This window comes from Lonchura striata, chromosome 1, assembly GCF_050655825.1.
Source record: "Lonchura striata isolate lonStrDom1 chromosome 1, ASM5065582v1, whole genome shotgun sequence".
NCBI classification, from domain to species: Eukaryota; Metazoa; Chordata; class Aves; order Passeriformes; family Estrildidae; genus Lonchura; species Lonchura striata.
Genome location: NC_140703.1, coordinates 73,028,781 through 73,045,653, shown reverse-complemented (window position 1 = coordinate 73,045,653; position 16,873 = coordinate 73,028,781). Strand labels below are relative to the sequence as shown.

Genomic DNA, 16,873 nt, shown 5'->3' with positions numbered 1-16,873 from the left:
ATCAGTGTTGGTTCATTTATCAAATCTGCCATATTCTTGGAAGCAGACTGTGCTATTAGCACAAACCTTACATTTCTTTGGGAGGTCCAAAACTCTATCTGATGCAATTCTCTCTTCTCCTCTTCAATTTTTTTAAGATTATATTTATCTCAGACTTCTCTAGTAAAATAGCTTGACTGTGACATTTAATTCAAGAATTATGAAATTATGTAAAACCCAGACTAAGCCATACAAATGCTTTGTCCAAACTCTTTCCTCTCAACAAAAAATTACTTCTCAGACATCCTAAGACCTCAGGTATGTGTATATTTTTTTTTCAAGACAGACTGTCCATTTGTAAATGTTTACAACACTACCTAAAAGTAATGCATGTTAGTTTTCTCCTGCTCTGCTGGAGAAGGTTCACTAGCCACCAGAATAATTTAAGGTTTCAAATCACAAATCGATGACTTCATTTCTAGCCACAAACCTGAGGTTCATTCTGCGAGTAACACTGAAGGCAGTGGAGAGATGGGCAGAAACAGGTTACAGTAAGGTTCTCACTGTGCTTAGGAAAAACCTTGTTCATTTTGAAAGACAATGAAAGAGAAATCCATATTTCTTAGGCCTCCACTGCATCTAGGGCATGGGCTCCGTGAAGCTCAAACTCTCCTTGCCATCAGGCCCATTCAGGCACACAGCCTTTGGGAACCCCTGCAGTGAAAAACGGGGCCCCTGGGCACCCCTTAGTGCAAAGAGACATATTCATTTAAGGAATTACACTGATACCCTGCTTTTAACTGCAGAAAAAGTGCCTTAGCACCCCTTTGCCCAGGGCTCCATAGTCTTGACTTGGCAGTAAATTTTGTGACCTGTTAGCCGATCTACAGATTTCAAAAGCACTTCTATTCAGAAAAGCAAATAAATGCAAACTTACACTGTAAGACTTATGCTTGTTTTCAGAACAGAACTCATGCCTGTGTCTAGTCCTATCTTGAAAGTATTTAGAAAACATTTAAGGTTGAATTAGATCACAGATGATCTCAGAAGAAAGGAGGAATGACTGTGCCAGGTCAGACCAAAGGTCCACCTCATCCAACATGATTTCTCCTTCCTTATGGTGAGTGGCTGCAAGGTCAGAGCATCTCAGCGAGTTGAACATAGTACTAAAAATCCAATTGCAGCGTGCATGCATCAATTCAAGCATTTGTCAGAAGCAAATGCTTAGGAAGGAATAAAAATATTCTCTCAATATTAATTTATTTTGAGCTTGGGGACATCCTGAGCTGGATGTGGTTTCTATGTATTTAACAACCCTTGGCTATGTAAGTGCCCTTGGCACTTACCCAACATCTCCTTGAGTCCATGCAAACTTCTAGTGCTTTAATGACTTTTGGCATGGAGTTTCACACATCTATTGCCTATTCTGAAGAACTGCACAATGGATAATAGACCCTGGGAATATTAAGGTCATGTCAAATTGTATGTTAGTTTCGTGGCTGAGGCAAACTTAAATATAATTGATTATTTCTCTCTCAAATATAGATGTTTAACCCACTTCAGTCTCACAGTAGAGGTGAAAAAAATATCCTAAGTACAGTTTCCATATCAGTTCATAAACTGCATTAAAAAATAATATGATACCACTACAATCCTTTTCAGTAATGACTTTTCCAGGGATATAAAACTTTACTTCTAGGAGAAAATGCTATTTCTTTATTTCACTAATCAGCCCTTTAAGAATTCTTTTACAGGCCACCTCTTAAGTCCTTTCTTATCCATTTTAATAAACATTACTTAATAGCTCTGCACACTGCCAAAATCCATTATCTTAAGCTGTAAATTGATAGCTGGAAAAAAATGCTTTAACTTCAGGCTGAATATAAGCATTGTGCCTCCTATATGTTTTGTTTTCTGCAAAACTGCAGCTGCACATTTCAAATTAAACTATACATCAGTTTTACTCAAAACTGATCTAGTTTCTCACACTTCACTGATTTCATCAATGCAGCTAGAACAGTTTTATTATAACCAAATTGTAACATCTGAAGCTCTTCATACCTAGGTCTAATGATTATGTATGTCACTCTTTAGATCTTGGAAAAAATCTGAAATTATGTTACCAAAAGCGGGTCAAAAGCAATATGGTTGAAAATCAGATTCTATTTAATGAGTAAATATTAACATTTTAAAATACATTTTTGAGATATATTTTTTTTCCAGAATTCAAGCACTAACTGGGAGGGGTGTTAGTAACAGAACACATTTCTGGTATCTAAACTGCAGAGATTCCACTGACTCCAGAGTGACTTAAAGATCAGGCTCTTCAGTGAGGTGACTTCGATGATGGAAACAAAAAGGGAAGTAAAACTGAAAGTTTGTCTAGAAGCCATGACCTATGAGGAAAAACTGAAGAGAGGTGCAGATATCAAGGCTCATATTTAATTCTGAAGTCCTTCAAGTTCTGCTTCTGAATGCTGTCAGGAGCCACCTAAATAACAAGAGGCTACTTTCCAAGTTGCACTAAATTGCCATTCAGCGTTAACAGCAGAAGCAGTACTGCCACTAACACTGGTTTCATTTTGCTGTCTACAAAGCTCCCAGGCCTCATAACTCCCCTTTGGAGCTCTTCCACTCTCTTGGTAATGTATATGCAATGTATATGGAATTTGGGTGCCTGCCTCAGAGGCAGTCTGTTGCAGTCTCATGAATATCTACTTAAAAAAGTAAAATCACAACTGCGCTCTGTTGCATACCTCCTCATAAGTCCTGAGAGAGAATGGCCCCCGCACATCAAATGCAAATTCTACAGAAGAACTGTCCTCATTGTCACAACCATGTGACAATAGAGAAGAAGCAGCTGGGACCAAGTAACTCCAAAATTTTCAAAGCAGAGTATCAAAATGGAAAAGGTTTCCCAGAGAAGTCAGCAATTTACACCAGGTTTGAAAAATTGCTTTCCCAAACTTCAGTCCAGTGACCCACTGCATTTGGTTTAGATCCAAAGATGCAGCTAATTTTCTCCAGAGAAGTGCAGTCCACAGAGTTATCTCTCATTTATTTACATGCTGTCTTACTGCTCTTACAGCAGCTATCTAGATATTAAGAGCTAAGCATCCCACCCAGACAAGTGCTGAATCCTGAAAATAGGGAGTTTTATTACTGAAAATAGTTTAATTGTTTTAGCATACTTTTCATTTTTACTATAATTTTGCTAATTACACAAACTCTAAATGTCATATTCTTTAACATGCTTTGCCTTTCTCTCTCCAGAATTTTAATTGAAGAACCAGGATTGACAAAACAGCTAATGCTCTAAAACATTTCTAAACCTGTGGCAAACTGTGTATGTGCATCATTATCCTGGACATGGCACTAAACAGGTAGCCTTATAGTCTAGTTGCTGGTCTCTGAAATTCAGGAAAGTGCTAGCAAAATGAACATGTTATTATTCCTAATACACAACATGAAGAATCTGGGTGCTCCCCAATGTACTTAAAACTAGTCTTAGTAGACAAAAATACCATATTTCATAGATAAAAACTATGTGCTCGCCTCATTACAAGCTGTAATAAGTCTGAAAACTATGATCATTCAAGTTGCAAACCTTTAAGAGGGGTGGAAAGGGAAACAGCTTAATCTGCCCACCTTAAAAATTTAAAAAGCTCAATCACAAGTTTATCTCATTCGTCATTCCTTTTAATTATTTTTATGAAGACTTTATGAAGAATTTATGTATATTTTGTATTCCAACAGACTTTCTGAAATAATAATTTATTCCAGATCCTTACCACTTTTTATATGCAGTTCTATTTCCTCATTTTTAAGATTGCTCACAATTTTCAATCTTGGACAAAGAGAAGGCTATATATATTATATGTATGTTTTCCTAGATCATCTTCCCTAATCTTTACATATAAAATATTTATCTCTGTTACTGCTTCTTCACTCTTTCTCAGACATTGCATTTCTTGTGTGGCACATTGACCAATACTCTATACAGTATTCCAGATGGAGCCTAACACCCCTGTAAACCATATCGCCTCTTATTTTGTATTTTATCCCTCTGATACAACCTAGTAACTTACTTTCTTGCAGCTGTGCATAAGCCCCATGGTTTCAATGATTTTTCCACAATAACCTTCAAATCCTTTTCCTAGTCAGTGTGCTGAATGATTGTTCCATTGCAGCACACACTGTGTTTCCTTTGGTTTCTTGCTCCCAGACTAATTATTTTACATTTTTCCACAGTGAACCACGTTTGCCAGCTGCTGGCCCAGTCACCTAAACAGTTCTAAATCCTTTTACATCTGATTGTATCGTTCCTAATTCACTGCTCTGAATTTTACTACAAAAAGGGTGGTGGGGAGGATAAACTTCTGCACACAAATATTACATTAGTTATATGGGGGCCATATGCATGTGATCAGTATAATTAATCATATGGTTTTGCAATCTATCAGGCAGCTTTGCCCACCTCACTTGCATTTTTCCAATAATCCATCTCTGCTGGGACTACTTGGATCACTCCACACTTCTGAGCAACTTCATACAGCTGCCATAAAAAAAAAAAAAAACTGCCACAAAACCCCCTTTTACTTTCCCAAATGTAATCCTGCCACTTCAAATCACACTTACCTGAAGTTCAATATTCAACCTTGAATAACCAGCAATATTCTGTCTAGGATCTGGGACAGGTTGATGGCTTCTTTCTGTGAGCCCTTGAAGATGGAGTTGGGAACCAGGTTCACCAAACATGCACAAACTCTATCTATCTAAGCATTTAGCCAACAGATATTTCCAGATTCTATTTGCAAGAAAACTACCAGAACTTCAAATAATAGCACTGTGTTTTGCAAGACAATTTTTAGTAATTTTTCAAATATTTTAATTTTCCTTTCTAATTACTGATGCAGTATTAAAGGAGTCTCTGCTCATCTAATGCCAACAGCAAATCAAGGACATAGACCACTCAGTGTGCATATGAGGGGAGGGTAGATAAATCATATAAGTTGCTACCACTCATACAGCCTGGTCTTTATGTGCAGAAGCTGCTCCTTCTTCAAATGAAGTTCTAAATTTCCACTTCCTTGTGAATTTTTAAATTCTGAAAGTGTGATGCAGAGTTTTTCATTGCAAGAAGTATTTTCATTTCCAAGCTTGGGGAATTACAACTCATAGTTTAAATGATACCCTACCACCTTCTACCTCAATGGGCAAGTTACTGAACTCACCTAGTAGCTGAAAGCCTCCAGCATCACTATGTAATTATGCTTTTTTTCATTGTAAAAGAAGCATTTGCTTCTCTTCAGGCTATTGAGTCATGTTATTATTCATGTTAATCATGCTATTGGGTCAGAAAACATTCTAGCACTGGCTAACAGTGCTACAGCACTGGCTACTCTCTGCTGTCAGCTCAGAGTGCTTTAACACAACTTGCAGGTTTCCATGATTTCTTCCATCCAATCCTTATTCTCTGCTTTTAATTCCTCTTTCATAAAACAGTATCACTGCTGAGACTATCAAAGACGTGTTTTACAGAACCATAGATTATATGTTTGCAATGCCTTTCCTGTTGCATTACATGAAAATTACTTGTCAAACCTAAAACCTGATGTAAACTTGTACTGATATGCTGACAAAAATAGTGTGAGACGTGGATTAGCTTTGAAGACTGCATACACTGGAGAATCAGCATTTGGCAACATGATAGTTTTATATACAGTACAGAAATGCTGCAGAATAATCACCAACTCCAAATTAAATGTGCTCTACTTTTTATTTACAACAATTTGAAATGGCAGGCTGTGCTTAAACAGACCAAAATAAAATTACTTCCAGGTTTTAGTTTAATTATTACTTCTAGCTTCTGCCAGAAATCCATTAAGGTACAGAAGCTTACTCTAAATCTTGTCAATTTGTCTGATATTTGATGAAGCAATTTTGTGTTGCATTTTTAATAATTTCAGGTAGATTTTTGGTTAGTTGTTCTTTCAGTTTTTCTTTTTTTAACACAGGAAAACATGAACCTACACGTCAATGTTTTATTAGATACCACTAAGTATAAGTTACCTTCAAACAGAAGAAGTTCCACCAATGAACAGAGCTGTTAATTGACTCGTTGACTTCCCCTTTACACTCTGTTTACAGACTGCAAAGACAATTTCCTATGGTAGGGGCACTGAAGTGCGACATTGTTGCCACTTTTTAAAGTACTGAGGGTAAATAAAGTACAAGAATTTCCCAAAAGGAGTTGAAAGCCATACTGAGGCAAAAGTCACACTAGAGAAAGATAAATAAAAATTAATTTCTCAGAAGATGAAGTATAAGAAGGAGAGATAGAGTCACTAATTTCTGGCCACTGCAGCAAACTGACAAAATGAGTTCATCTGAAATTAAATTAAATTTCTCTTTGCATGTCAAACAGCAGTTAAGCAAGATCACCTCAGATGATGGACAGGTCATTAGTTCAAAACTCATGGAGTATTGTTCACCGCTCACTGTCTATGTGCTTGTGACAAATTCCCAGATCCAGAAAAAAAGAACTCAGTTACCCCTGATTCCCCCTGGCTGCAATAGAGAATGATGGGTGTCTCACTCCTCAGAGGATGTGGACACCTGAAAATTGATTTATCCTCTGACAAATCTATGTCTGCTTTAACTCCTGCTTAGCCGAGTGTTGTAAGGCACAGCATGGCAGTTGGCAGTAATAGTAATACGTAAACTATGGCTCACATTAATAACTCCAAATGCCTGGAAAAGGCAGACAACCTTTGTTGATGAAAATGAAAATACCAAGCACTATCACTTTCTTGCCATAACCCAGGAAAAAGAATAGACAACAGCTATTACCCAAACCACAACAACCACAGCAGTTGTAGCCCTGCAGACAGAGATGAAAATGGGAATGCCTATCCCAACTTGCTCTTGCATTAAAAACTAGTTTTGTTGCTCTTCATGGATGCATGAGAATACATCCTAGAAGCAAGCACTACTCAAACCCAAAGGAATTGTATCAAGAACTAATACTGACCTCTACCTTTCTAATCCTAAAGTTAGAAGAAACACCTGAAAATCCTGCATTAACTCCTAATTTCACTATCCAGAGAAAAAGATTTTTGATGTTTCTGAATTTTTATTTTTACTTATTTTTAAGAACATACACATGCTATATTTTCTAAAAGTCTAAATATATAAAACCCATATGTTGACTACTATCGTTATTTTGGTTAAAATTAAATAGTAGGTCATACTTTCTTTGGTAAATCAGATGCTTGATCATAAATATAACCTATGTCTCTGACTAGAAGGCTGCCTTCATTTTCATTATTTGACACAATTATTCTGGAACTCAGTGTAAATACCACTCTATAATGGCAATCAGCTGCGACTCCAAGCAATGTGCTGGATGACTCAATGTTCCATTTTTACTGTATTGATGGAAGAGTGAACATGACCCATCACACCACTGCAAAAACACCTCAGCAGAACATGCAGATGATGATTGTCCTTCCAGACACGGAGATGTCAGTGGACCGACACAACTGCAGCCTGCCATTGCAGTCAAAAGCAGTGCATCCTGCTGAGCAACCCAAGGGATGTGGGCAGTGGAAGGAAAAGAGACACACTGACAGATGTGTGGTGCCACTGCCCCCTGTCCCATGGGAGATACCCGTCTTAGCTGCAGGAGAATCTGTGCACACTGCAAGACACTGAGTTGCACCAGGCCACAGTCATTTTGTAAGTAGGAACAAAGGAGCTGTACAGACTTCAAGCTTCATGTATGACTGATTTACAGGAATTTTTTTACTATTGGGCAAGAGTGCTCCAATGGTACCTACAAATGCAGTGACAATATTTTGCTCTTAAACCTATATCAATATCAAAAAAAAATGCACTTACAGGTTATTTGGTAAGAGAACTTGGAGGTGCCTTAAACGGATGCTGTTGAAAGCAAGAAAACTGGCTTTGAAACATCTCACTTGCCAGAACACTAAGGGTAGCTTCTACCAAGCCCCTAAAAGTACACCCAACTTCATTCCAGCATGGAAGCACGTATTAGGATGTATCATAATCATTACTGTGAATAGCCTATTTTACCTTTTTAGCTCATCTTAGACAATGACAACGCATTTTCAAATTTCAGAATCTGACAGAAAGCATGCCTTCCTCCAAGGTCCCAAGAGACAAAGCTAAGATTGACATGCTCATTGTCTTTAAATTCCTTTCTGAAGCCAGAAATTGGTGAAGAACAGAACAGGAACTCTTTCTGTATCTAGCATAGTAGATTGCAAGCACATCTCTGTTTTAAAAACCTCCACACGGTAAAAAAACCTTCACACAGAACCAAATGAGAACAGTTATAGTAGATCATGGAGGCAGTGGGGGAAGGGGCAGAGAGGAGATATCTCCATATATCTCCATTCGTCTTTCTGATGCATTTTTAGCAAAAGGAGAAAAAGAAGAAAAGTTAAACAGTGCATAGCAATAGAAAAATTAGAAACATTAACTAATAGGATTGGAAAGGACCTCCAAGACCTTTGCTTATCTTTTTCATGAGCTACTAGGTGCATCTGAAGAAAACACGGACAATGGGGTGAGTTTACATGTGTTCAAAGCACAATTATCTTGTCTGATCAAGACTAGTGCTCCTGGGGACTTCATAATGAAATATCCTCAGAGTCATTATTGGACTTGCACTCTCCCTAGTTCCTTTGATCAGCAAGCACATACTTATCACCCACACTTACATGCCCAGCATTCAGCACTTCATTTAAATGACTAAAAGACACCAACCATTCTTGGAGGTATATGCTTTCAGAAAATCTAGAAAAATGAAAGATAAGCACAGCACTGCTTATGTTTATATTTGGATACCTTCTTCACAGTCATAGAAGACACAAATTAATTGCACAGTGTTTCTGCATTACCTATGGAAAAAATGCTGACTCTTCAGCTGAAAAGACAGAGATGGTGTTATACCACATCTTTTGCAATAAATTACTACAAAAATGCAATAAACATTTTACTATTTGAACACATTAACAAGCCATTGATACAGTAGCTTTCAAACTTCATTTAAAAGAACCTTATCTGGAGGAGTAAACAGTACTTTACAAACTCTAACAGTATTGGAACTTGAAAATAAATCTCAGATAACCTTCACAAGAGGTGATATAAGAAGCTACTAGGCTAAAGGAAACATGCTGAGGAGGAAAGAAAGATCAGCTACCAGAAGTGGTATCAGGACAGTTTCAGAAAGAGATGTGTTACAAGCCTCTCTGCATCAACACACAACTTACAGCAATGCTAGGGAGTGAGACATTTTAACACAAAATGATAAGCTGTATATTTTCAATTTATTGGCATCAAAGTAGAATATTTAAATGCTGAATTAATTTCATTAACATGATACTGAAGGGCCCAACCTGACATGTGTAGACCATTTGAAGTGTGTAGCCAAAGTTTTTTCACACTGGCAGCTACAACCCACCAAGTCAGGGTAAGTACAGGTGTGTGAGCTTGTAGTTCTGAATTTGAAGTACAGGATGCTGATGGGATGGAGTAACAAGCCTGTCCTGCAGATGTCCACAGAGCAGTGCAAAGACGGAGACGACTCCTAAATCCACTAGTACCTGTGTTTTCACTGATAGGAATTTTGGGAACCTTTCCCAAAATGAAGTGAACAAGTATATATCTTATAGGATACTGGCAGGTCACTACTTGAATATTTTCATGCAGCAAAAAGGAAAGCAAACACTTCTCATAGATTGCAACAAAGAGTTTCACTCCATGATAGCAAAAGTAACAGCAGACTTGTTTGTGAGAGATACAACCCGAGGAGTGTTGAGAATGTGAAAACCTATTTTGCTGAGTTTTACCACTAGTAGTTTGAGAACAGACATAAAATATGTGAGACACTAGAGAGATTCTGCTACAATCCCAGTTATATATTGCGCTTATCTAAGAACAGTTACTTTATTAAATTGTTATGCAACCAAAGAAAACCACATAAATTCTATGCTAGCAAAGAGTTAAGTCTTCAAATACAAAACTGACAATGCAGTAACAATGCAGGAAGTGTCAAATAAGCAAGCACAACCTGGAAGTAAATTTGAAGTTAATTCCTTCTCTGATCATCTGTTGGCTAGAAGAGCTGAGATCCTGCCTCAAAAGGTGGTCCACTCTGGAATGCCAAGAAGATCAAAGTCCCTTTTGTCCCAATTACACCTGATGGCTATCATGATGCTTTACTGTGTGCAAGCAAAACTTCAAAGCAGTCTTAAGGGCTTTTACTATCCCTCCCTACCCATCCCAAATAAATTTAACAAAATTCATTGTGTTAGCTAGTTTGGATTACCTCTGGACTTCTCTGAGAATACAAATGAAACAGCTTCATGTTAAACATCATCTGCACAAACCTTTACAATGCCCAGACTGCACTATGCTGATTTCCTTCTCATTCATCTCCCTGCTTAGGAAATGAAGGGAACTATCCTGCCATCTAACTTCTCGAAGTAGGATTTCCCTGTGATATTTTCTAAAGCTTTACCACAACTCTCCTATTAAAGAAAACCTTATTTGTGTAATATTTTGTAATATCAGAATCCAACACAAGTTGCCATTTTTTAAAAGAGAGCACATACAGCCAATGTGCCTCATTTTTCCTTTGTAGTTGCAAACATTCAAGCAAAGAGAAAGTCAATAGTTATTTTCGTGATTGGCCAAGTGAACAAGTTGAAGTGTAAAGAACCAAACTTTACTGACTAGTCGATTTTAATTTTTTAACATAAAAACAAGAATGTATCTCATTTTTTACAGGTATGTATCTTGTAATTTTACAGGTATATTCAAAACTATGTTCAAACTGGAACAGGTGTTTTATTTATGAATAGAAAATAACTAGAGAGAGGAAAAAAATTGCGAGGGAGGAGACAAAATCCTGGAAGAATGATAGGCTGAGAAAAAAGGTGCATGCTAAACACAATAGCATATTTTAATCAGGACTAGAAAAGCACATTGCATGGATTTTACAAATATAACTAGATGAACTGATAATATAACATCAGACTGAAATGATATTCAGTTTAACTATTTAGTTATCTTCCATTCACCACAAAATCATTTGGGAAAAATATTTTTTGAAAATCTCTAGAAATGTTGCTTCTGTGTCTAAAAAGATTCAAGATTTGTGCCTTCCTTGTGAAGCATTGCTCCATTCAACTTCAAGAGAAGCTCAAGCTGAACCAAGGCAAGGTCAGTTCAGTGCTGTTTATCCTGAATGATCTGAAATGCCCAGTAGTTCCAAGTGCCAAGTAATTTACATTAACTATGGAAAAGGTGCTGTACCTTTTTTTTGACCTGCTATAAGAACAAGAACGTACTGTATTTGGATACTAAAACCAGTTCCCTTTATGCAAGAGAAAAGAAAATAATGTTGCGAACATCTCCTATAGTGAATATAGACTATTTGCATATATCTTATGTGTTAAATATAATGAAAAAAAATATTTTTTTTCCAGATTGAGTTTTTATTCCTAGCATTTACATTATAAAAAAAACCCAGCATGTTCTACCAGCTTCTAATGGCCCAGTCACCAACTGTGAGTTACTATCCAAATGACTGTGGGATAGTTTGGCTAATTCAAATTTGAGTGATTTAAGAAAACCCTTACCAAAGCAGCATAATATTCTGCCTGAAGAATATAGAAAGCTAAGCATGAACGAAGAACAATACCTATTTTTCAAACACACTACAAAAGGAAAACTGATAGGCAGATGAACACCTAGCTTGGATAATTAAAAAAAAAAAAGAAAAAAGTCAGACCTACGTGCCTGATAGACACCATTGTGCTCCTGGCAATTAATATCCTTTCCTCTCTTCCTGGCAAATAATTTTCTACCTGGGAATTGTTAGCACTGTCTTCATACACTACCATTACTTAAAAGAACAATGTGAACATTATGCTCTAGCAGGACAAAAACCTAACCAAACAACAAAACCTGGCAATTAACTGCATATGCAATATATTCTTTGGTAAAGAAGAAAAAAATATTTTGCTGGTCATCAACAGTAAAGTGAATCTCCACACTGATTAATCACTTCATACCTTCAATATTCTGAATGTCTGATAGGAGGTATTTAATTTAAATATGAAGTGTAAACTTGGCACTGCATTAACTTGAAAAAAAGAATATGCCAACATTAATGATATGGTACAATTCAAGAAATTTATAATCTCTAAGAAGTGGGACAAAATACACCTTACCACAGCAGAAGCTATTTTGTAATTTGACATTTCAGAACAGCAGCATGTAAGAAGCAGATGGAAACTTTCTACAAACATAGAATGTCATTTCAAATGAACCAAAATGGGACACTGATTAAAGTCTACATGCAGAAGTAGATTTGTGATTTAGCTCATCTTAGCAGGAGTCATCTAAAGACCAGAAGCTAATTGTGCAAGCCCACACAACTTGTTCTCAAAAGACAAAATTCAGGCAAAAGCCACAGATCTATCTTTGTAACTCACTCAAACTGCTAATGGGATATTATATCTTTCCTTATTTTCAGCACCCTAAAGTAACACAATTACTTGATTTACACGACAAGTTAAAAACAAAAAGATCCCTCTGCTAACAGTAATTTTTAATACATTAAAGCACATTTTTAACCATAGACACTTTATTTCTGCACAGAGGAAATGAATCTACATGTGGCAGATCACCTACCTCCCTCAAAGCACCGTTCTTCAGTACAGACATCAACTAGAGAACAACCTGAAACCACAACATTTGTTTTTGGGACCATGAAGGTGTGCAAAACTTCTTTCTCTGGCTGAGACAAGGACAACTGATTTTAATCTACAACATAAAATATCTAAAATGTATGCTATAAAAGCCTTTAACTTATACTAACATTTATATCTGTATCATGTTTTATTTTAAAATAAAATTGTGTCAGTGAAGTCCTTTGATCCTTCTGTTATTAAGAGTTAAAACTTTTGGGCTGGTGCCTTGCATACATTTCAAACATGTTATGACTACTGTGCTATTTAACTACACACGGATTATATAGGAATTATTAGAGGAAGTTTGGTCTTTAGAGAAAAAGCAAATACTCAAACACTGATTTTCAAGGTTCATGTGGATTTCTTTTCTTTAGATAATTTTCAATGTACTGATCGAGTGAGATTCACATTAATGATCTGGCAGAACTAACTTATATTAAAGTCAGTTAAGACTGAGGTACAGTGAAAATTGCATTGTAGACTTTTGTCTAAAACTAAACTAAAAATTATGATGCATGACTAAAGAGAGTATCAACATACAAATCTGTAAAATAAAATATTTTACATTTTGCCTTACAGTTACAGTTACTCTAGAAAATAGTCCTCTTTTTTGTTTATGGTAGAAGAGCAAATGGAACACACTATTTAAAGTACTATTTATTGTATTTTACAGTAGGTGGATATTTCAGTTTCTGCTAACAGGTTGCAAAAATTAGTGGAAGGAACATGAACACTATTTATTTCACCTTTAAGATAATGTTCAGCTGTCATCTGTAACCAAAATAATGTAAATAATAATTAAAAAAAAAAAAAGGAGAAGTGCATTTAAATTTGCCAATAACAAAGCTCTTCAAAAACAACTTGTATTGTATACTACGGTCCAATTTAAGACGAATTGGTTGATCATAAATATTTTTTGCAACCATTGGTCACTTACTCCCTCCATTGCATTAACATAGTGTAAGAATGATGGGATTATGTAAAAGGAACCCTTGGCCCCAGCTAGACATTAAGTAGTCAAGTCACACTCTTTCTATTCTGCCACCTTGAAAAATATTTCAAAGCCATTGTAAATCCATGCTAGGGTCTTAAATACGGAGAGCTTTCAAAAGCCAACTGCAAAAGAAACCATGCTAGAAATAAGACAGCTAGCCATTAAAAAAATAAATCTGTGATTAATAATCTTTAGACACTCATAAAAAGCTTCAGAAAAACTCAACTCTATCAGCTATTTACAAAATGATTTTAACAAAAAACCAGTACTTAATCTAAAACCACAAGCACAAATCCAATTTGATAGATAAAAAAGTAAAACAACAGTTAACAATGTTCACAAAGTCATTAAAACACCAGTAAATAGTTATTGGCAAGTGATAATAAAGCACTTTCACAAACCAACGTGCTTCAGCAAGACACAGTTTAGGGAGGCAAACATTTCTTTATAGTGGAGAAATTCAAACATTATGGTGAATATTTCAGGATGTGTTAAGAGTTGTTCACAAGGACCCAACTTCTAAAGTCTGCCAACACACAACCATGTGGTTGTAACCATGTCCTTCACAAATCCCTGAAGAGCACTGTAAATATAATGATCTGAAAGTTGATGTGACACTGTCTGTCTTAGCTACCTTACTCCATCAATTGATAGCACAAGTATTGCTAACAGTGACTTTATGTCACTTTGAGGGTTTATGACAAAAAAAAGTTCAGTGAGGATCATGCCTTCCAGAAATATTTTCTTGTCCTTGCTGTTCCCCTTGCTGCTTCTTGGATTGCTGCTGTGCACACAGACAGGCATAAGGCTGTTTCATAAGGCTGTTTCAGAAACATCAGTGATAAAGAAGCAATTTCAAACTGAAACTGTGAAAACACAGCGTGTCTGCTTGGTCCAGCAAATACATTTACTTGTAAAATGCAGTATGCTGCAAATAAGCATGACTTCTACTCCTGCCTCTGAGGGGAGTGTCTCTACTGGGAGACCAAAAGTCATCTGTAGTCACTCTAGTTTTGACAAGTGAAGGCTACACCATAAAAGGGTGTCCAAAATACCTCTTTTGTGGTGTACATGATACGCAATGGCTCACCACTGCCACAGGGTGTCACAAGTTTAATAAAGTTTAACAGAATTCAAACCGTTGCAAGGGAGGATTCAGGGAGAGTCCAATTACAGCTTAACAGAGGCTATTACTTTGGTTAACAGCATCAGCAGCTGGGAAATTTGTTATAAATTTTAATGATCAACAGCAGCTACAAGCAGGTCTGGGGGCAGTGAAATGACTACACTACAACAGCTATCCACTTGAACCAGTTACTTCTAAATAAAATATTCTAAATGTCTTGCTCCTAACTCAACTTTTGTGCCTATTTAGTCTGGAAATTGTTACCTTTAAAAATAGTAAGAAATCCTTCTTCAGAGGTCAAAAGTAAATGAATAACTCATTTATTCATCGGATTGTTAATGCTTTTGACAGCTATGTTACTTCTACAAAGCCATCATCATTGCTTTTGATACTGCTCCTTTCTTGGAACAGATACATTTCATTTGGTAACACAGAAGCAAGAAAATATCAGGAGGAGGGAGGATGGTGGGAGGACAAGAAGGAGATGAAATGTGCTCAAATGGGTGAATTTTAACTTGGAAGAAAACACCCCACATACCCAATTTGGGATTATCATATATATGTGTATGTGTACACAAACACATACACACAAACACACACACACTCTACTCCGTGTGTACTGCATTTTATGTATGTACATATACACAAACACACAGCTGGAACATTCAATACAGAGTATAATTTTATCACTTTAATATTTAAAGGAATAGTACAATTACTTATCAAGTTATTATAGTTTTTCAAGTTTCTTGTGAATATGCTCCCAACTCCATGGCAACCCTTCACCCCATTTTCCCAAGCAATTCAGTGGGAATGTGTGCTTACATCGAGCTTCACCAACTACTCTAATGCTTGTGAACAATCACAGCTCCCTAAATTTTAGAAAAGTATTTAAATGTCAAAGAGGCTGAAAATGGATCTTAAATTCTTCTATTTTCACTCATTAACTTATTTTGTACTTAGCTTTGTAAACATTGATGTTTGATGATGACATTTCAGTTGAGAAGTCTTGAGGGCAGGAGTTTATAGGAATACCACAGACTTTGCCAGGATTCAATTTCTGATTTTTAATACTGCAAAGGCAGCTTATTGCTACAGAATGTAAAGAGAACATAAGAACTCAAACACCTTTGATCGTGCATCTCCAACCTAACAGACTGGTTTTTACCAGACTCAGAATACAGGTACTCAGTAGATCATGGCAGATCACATTTAAACACATGTAAAACTTGTTTAAGTCTCTTTCAATTTGACAAAACACTTAAGTCTGTGCTCAGCCCCACAGACACACTTATGCTCATTTAATTTAACCAGAATTTAAGCAGACTGGGATTAAGTAGAATTTAAAGATATCTTTTTCAAAAAAGCCCTTTAGCATGCTTACTTAGTTGAGTTGTTTCACCACATTTGAAAATAAAGTATAAAAATTATGTGCTGTGTATACACACAGATTGGTCTCTCTCAATGACATAGCACAGAGAAATTCCTAGGCAATATTTGCATTTTTCCCATATTCTGAATTCCAAAGTTAGGTCAGGGAGCATGGCTTCCTGCCTTTTAAAATTTGATCTTCAAAGTGACTGTAGAACATTTAAATTTTGTCCCACCTGACTTATCCCATTTTTGCTAGCTAGTCTCTGCTAAATTTTTCTCTTTCGTAAACTAGGTGAAGCTAGTATAATTCAGAAAATTCAGATGAACTCAGTGGATTTATCCTGGTTATAGATCAGTGAATATTTTTATTAATGTATAAAAAAATTATAAGCCTGGCTGACTTTAAAGTAGTGCTCTGAGAATACTAAGCACCAGTCTTAGTTACAACATACACATTTGGACAAGCAGCAATGCCTTAATTTTTAAATATATATACACACATATACACACATAAGAACAGAAGACAGAAAAAGTAGCCCTAATATTCTTAAAAATTGAACACATGGTAAACTGATGGAGGATTTTTAAGTAAATACTGTAAGCCACTAT

The 16,873-nt window shown here is 36.3% G+C and overlaps 1 protein-coding gene across 1 annotated transcript in view; it reads right to left on the bottom strand.

Moving 5' to 3' along the window:
- Positions 1-16,873, bottom strand: part of MICU2 (mitochondrial calcium uptake 2) — a 134,133-nt gene that overhangs the window by 74,167 nt on the left and 43,093 nt on the right. The gene's annotated exons all lie outside the window — the stretch shown is intronic.